The following is a 6,088-nucleotide window of genomic DNA, read 5'->3' on the forward strand; positions in this document are numbered from 1 at the left end:
CCCCCCCCCAGAGTGCACAAATTTTTGTGCACCGGGCCTCTAGTATATATATAAAAGGCTAAGTGACCTGACCTTACAACCATAGACTGACCGGCTGGTACATATGATGTGCACTGGCAATTGAAAAATAAACATTGATTCACACATGTGCGATGCATATAAAGCTCTCGCTGGTGCCAACTGCACACATGTTTCAATCTGTCATTGTCAATCATGAATTTGGTTGACACTTCTATTATAGAGAAAGGGTGAATAGCAATATTAAAATATTTCTTCTAATTAGTTTCAATGTGCAGGAATCCACTCACCAGGTCACTAGTGTTACTGTAATTTTCATGCCTAATCTCTAAGATGCCGATGTGGTATCCTTATTTGCTGTGATTTAGCTTCATTGAATCTCCTTACTTTATAGGCAACTATGTAACAGTTTCCCCTGGCACAGATTTTTTTTCATTTCCCAGTTTCATTCATTTTATACAAGTCACAATGGCTTTTTGTTTTCTACCTAAAGTTCATGCTAAAATACATGATCGGTTAGGGTTTTTATTTTTTAATGTCACTCAATATCAAATACATACCACCCGTTTCGACCTGGCAAATTGTCCCAACATATTGTTTGGTTGTTTTTATCATTTTCTTATCAGTCAATTCTTGGTTTACAGTCAGTGATATTTGAAAACTAGAGGAAGATGAAGACCCACAGAAATTAAGTGTCTTACCCAGGTCAAAAGAACAAGTAAATAGGAAGCCTGGACTCCACCCCAAGTAGTCAAAGAGAGTATGCATGCCGATATATCACACTGACTGAAGCAGAAAGGTAAATTTATTCCCATGGTTTACAAAATATTGCCCACTTCCATATGCCAACCCTCTTATTCTACCATTGAATAAGGTTATGTTAAGCCTACCAGTTTTAGAGTCAGATTAAGATATAAATAAATATTATAAAGGTTAATATAAATGATAGTGCTAAAACTTGCTTTAAAAAAATAAGCAAGTTTGTGTTGTTGGTTGTGTTGGTTTTGGCTCAATTGGTAGAGCATTGTCCCATGCACCCAAGGGTGACTGGTTTGATTCCCAGTCAGGGCACATGCCAGGGTTATGGGCTCGATCTCCGGTGGGGGGCATGCAGGAGGCAGCCAATTGATGTTTCTCACTTATCCATGTTTACATCTCTCTCTCCCTCTCCCTTTCCCCCTCTCCAAAATCAATAAAAACATTTTTTTTTATTTTTTAATGGTTTCTTTACTCCCCTTTCTCCCTTATAGCCTATTTGTCACTAGGCCCCATTGCCTCTACAAAGAATTACCATACTCCCTCCATATCTGAGAAAAGAGTTACAAAATAAAGGTAGATGTTAGCTGTTAAATAATGCTGGAAAGGCCCTTGATGATGATGATCGGCTCCCTAATAATTTCATAATGTGGTAAAAAATGTTGGAGGATATCAGAACTTAACTTTTTTTTTTTTAGGAGGCCGGACCCAGACCTGGGGCAGGTCACTTCACCTGTGCTGTGACAGCGCTCCAGGGGCTCCTGGCTGGCTTCGCAGCAACAGCTGGGGTGGGACCTGGGCCCCCCGTCGTACCGCCCTGCGCCAGGGCCTCTGCAACAGTGACAGCCACAGTGGCTAGAACTTAACATTTTTAATACAAGGACAAAACCAACCTCGAAAACTTACCAACGTTTGATGAGATTGCCCCTGTGTTACCTTTATTATCGTCCAGATTTGAAAAAAGATTGATTCTAAAAAGGAATGATAGATTACTTCTAGTTTTTGTTTTGTTTGTTTGTTTTGATGATTCTTAGTTTTAATAGAAAATAAATTTGAATCACTTAAAATCTTTGATAATTTAAACTTAAAGTTTCATAAGAATCCTTCATTTGGTTTTGTCATTAATAGTTACAAAGTATTTTTATCTAAGAAAATCTAGCTATTATATTTTAAATATTGAGTAAAAACAGCCTCAAAGAAATAACTTCTTAAAATATTAAGGTAGGCTAAGATGTAACTTAACTCTGAAGAGCAAAGCCTTTACAATGTTCTGGCTTGAATTTTAAAGTTGAGTTATTGAATTAACTATACGGAGTTGCCAAAGGTACCAAGTACATAAATACTAATTGTATATTTTTTGTGGTAAGTGCCAAAAAGCAATGATCTGTAGAAAATATAAAAGGGTTAGAATATCTATCATAAGCATAGAATTTTCATATTTCACCATTCAGTGAACAAAAACTTAGCACCTACTATTTCTTAGCACTGGACTAAGTGCTTGCTTGACGGATATTGGTGAAGAGAAACAGACCTGACCCTAGCTTCATAGAGCTTGCATTTTAGTGCAAGCCTAGTGCAGGCCAGACTTGCTACTTCACACCAGTTACTGTCATCTAGAACTATTTTCATATCTGGTGATACAGTCAATGAATAAATGAGTGACTGCTTTTATTCTCTTCATAAGCACAGTAATGGTCACATGCTAGCAACCTCTGATCCTGTTGTCATTTGTCAGATTATCACGATAATTTTGAAAAATACAGAAACATTCAAAGAGTATGTATGTCCATACACCCTTCACCTAGATTTTTGCTATATTTGCTTTATGAACTTTTTCTGAACCATTTCAAACTAAGTTGCAGGTCTCATGTTGCTTTACTCCCAAGTACTTTAACAGTTATAACCTAAGAAAAAGGATATACCTAACCCCAACCTTTAATCAGACATAAAAATTAACAACAATCTTTATCTAAATACAGTTCATATTTAAATGATTACTTTCCATCCTCATTGCTATATAATTTATAAATCACATTGTGTAAGTTTAAGGTATACAACATGATGATTACTACAATTAGGTTAGTTAACACACTATCACCTCACATAGTTACTTTTTTGTTGCTGTTTGATGACATTTAAAATTTACTCTCAGCAAATTTCAAGTATAAAATACCAAGAATAAATATTCTTGATGGCTGTCCCTCTCCCCCAACCTGGGTCCAGTCACGTTCACATATTGTATTCTTCAATTATATTTAAATGTAAATATTTTTCGAGAAACTAAAAACTGGACTCCAATAGTTTAAAGTAATTGCTTTACATCCTTTCTTTTTAAAAATGTTATGTTTTAAGTCTACTAAGAGCATTATGTATTTTTTAGTAGAGAATGGACTCCCTTCTTCAGTAGCTTTTTCACTTGCCTTTGACATCACTTAATGCAGCGTTAGTAGTTGGGGGAGTCGGTCACTGAGATACTAGTCATTCCACTATTTTCCGAAAGTAGCCTGTACATTTTCTTAGACACTGCTTCCTTCCACCTGTGCCCCACATGCCATCCTCTTTCTCCCAGGCAAAATCTTATTGCCTCTTTCCCCCCTCCTAGCTTTCTAGGAACCCATTCAGGAGCATCTAACTTCACAGTTCTTATTCTCTATCCACGACCTCTGCTGAGCTCCACCAGAATTTGCACCTGATTTCCTTTACCAAAACCTTTTCACTAAGAGCCCTTTGCACCAGAACCCATCACCACTGCAACCTGCCACCACTAGGTGTGTACATGGCTGAGTCCAAGGGAAGGAAAGGACATAACATTACAAGAACTTAGACTGTGCAGTTATTTCATTTAATCTTCATAAGACCCTGCACAGGAGGTGCAAGATGCCTACATTCCTTTTTCCTCTTCCTGGACACATGGGAAGACTGTTGTTCACAGCCTTCCTAGCAGTGAAGCTGGGGCCATGTGATTAGTAAAATGTGGGCAGAAATAATGTGTGTCACTCCCAGGCTTGATCCCTAAAGTTTCCCATGAGATAATCAGCCTGTGATTTCTAACCTGTCAACAGTACTTAGGAGCAGAGATGTTAAGATAATTGGATCACATGCTAGAAGTCCAGATTCCTTAGTTGCTACTTGAAGGAATGCTATCTGACCTCCATCAGATAAATGAGCTGAGCAAAATATAAAATGGCATCATGTTAAATTGTTGAGTTTAATGCCAAGTTTGCATTTAGAAATATAAAGAATAGCAAGTCATTATGTTAGTATTTTAGTGTCTTGAGGTTGGGTTACATAAGCTTTTGTGAGCAGACTTGAGAAGCTATCCCTTTTTGTTACACTGTTTTTATAGAAACACAAATTCTGAGTTCCAATCTAAATGATAAAGAACTTGTAGGGATTTACCCTTCTGTGAAAGAAGTACCACACATTAGAACATCTGCACCCTCCAGGCTCTTAATGCTTCCTTTTCAACAAATAGGCAAGATATCCTCAGGTTCTCCAGCCTTTCATTCCAGGGTTGACATTTCTTTTAATCCTATATAATAAAAGCCTAAAATGCAAATTGACCAATCAGCAGAACAACTGGTCTCTATGACGCACACTGACCACCAGGGGGCACATGCTCAATGCAGGAGCTGTCCCCAGCCCACAGGCCTCAAGCCAGCCAAGGCGGGTGCCAGAGGGGGTCCCCAGATCGCCCTGCCGGTCGCCCCACAGTTCAGCCCTGATTGCCGGCCTGGCCTAGGGACCCTACCCATGCATGAATTTCATGCATTGGGCCTCTAGTAACCAGATAAAATGTCATGACTTATCACCTAATATGTTATGAAAAGTTCAAAGCCAGCTCTCTCCACTGTGGCTGGCATCCTCAAAGAATTTTAATACCTTGCCCCACACTGGACACTATTATTTCATTTCATCAACATAAAACTGTCCTATGTAGTGGATTTTTAGGGTGAGAGGTAACAAATAGTTATAAGAATCAACTTATATCAGAGGAAATAACTTTAAATTCAATGTCAGATATTACTTTTTCTAAAAATGTTGGCCATTGCAATCTTGGGGAATTTCTCACTAATTATGTCTTTTATTATTATTGGTTTTTTAGAGAGGAAGGGAGGGAGAGAGAGAGAGGGAAACATTGATGGGCTGCCTCACCCCTAGGCGGGATCCAGCCTGCAACCCATGCATGTGCTCTGACCAGGAATCAAACCAGCAACATTTTGGTGCATGGTATGATGCCCAACCAACTGAACCACACTGACCAGAGCTCACTGATTGTCTTAAGTCTCTTCCTATCGCTCCGTATTTGCTTCTCAATCCCAGCAGTCTCCTTAAGTACAAGATTCCTTTTACTTTATTGCATAATTCAACTCTCTTGGTTCTCAACTTTTTACTAAAAAAGCTCTTCAGCCTGGCCAGGGTGACTCAGTGGTTGAGTGTTAACCCATGAACCAAGAGGTCCCTGGTTCCATTTCCAGCCAGGGCACAAGCCTAGGTTGCAGTCTTGATCCCCAGTAGGGGATGTGCAGGAGGCAGCTGATCTCATGGGATGATGCCCAACCAACTGAGCCACACAGACCAGAGCTCACTGATTATGTCTTAAGTCTCTTCCTATCGCTCTGTATTTGCTTCTCAAGCCCAGCAGTCTCCTTAAGTACAAGATTTCTTTTACTTTATTGCATAATTCAACTCTCTTGGTTCTCAATTTTTTACCAAAAAAGCTCTTCAGCCTGGCCAGGGTGACTCAGTGGTTGAGTGTTAACCCATGAACCAAGAGGTCCCTGGTTCCATTTCCAGCCAGGGCACAAGCCTAGGTTGCAGTCTTGATCCCCAGTAGGGGATGTGCAGGAGGCAGCTGATCAATGTTCCTCTCTCATAAATGTTTCTAACTATCCCTCCCCATCTCTCTCTAAAAAATCTACTAGTCTATACCAATAAAAGGGCAATATGCTAATTAGACCAGACATCTTTCCAGACAAAGCCACAGTGGTGGGGGCTGAGGCAGAGGCAGTTAGGGGAGATCTGGCCAGCAGGGGAGGGCAATTAGGAGGCAATCAGGCCAGCAGGGGAGCAGTTAGGGGGCGATCAGGCCGGCAGACAGAGGCAGTTAGGGGCAATCAAGCTGGCAGGCAGGCGAGCGGTTAGGAGCCAGTGGTCCCAGATTATGAGAGGGATGCCCAACTGCCAGTTTAGGCCCAATCCCTGCAGGCCTAAACCAGCAGCCGGACATCCCCCAAGGGATCCCGGATTGGAGAGGGTGAAGGCTGGGCTGAGGGACCCCCTCCCCATGCACAAATTTCATGCACCAGGCCTC

The 6,088-nt window shown here is 40.6% G+C and overlaps 1 long non-coding RNA gene across 1 annotated transcript; it reads left to right on the top strand.

Annotated features, from left to right (window-relative positions):
• Nucleotides 1–555: 555 nt before the first annotated feature.
• On the top strand, nucleotides 556–1,857 carry LOC106726975. The gene is made up of 3 exons (XR_001363128.1): nucleotides 556–817; nucleotides 1,269–1,350; nucleotides 1,473–1,857. It is a non-coding gene; the product is annotated as an uncharacterized LOC106726975 (long non-coding RNA).
• The last annotated feature ends 4,231 nt before the right edge of the window (nucleotides 1,858–6,088 follow it).

This window comes from Myotis brandtii, unplaced genomic scaffold, assembly GCF_000412655.1.
Source record: "Myotis brandtii unplaced genomic scaffold, ASM41265v1 scaffold34, whole genome shotgun sequence".
Classification (NCBI taxonomy): Eukaryota; Metazoa; Chordata; class Mammalia; order Chiroptera; family Vespertilionidae; genus Myotis; species Myotis brandtii.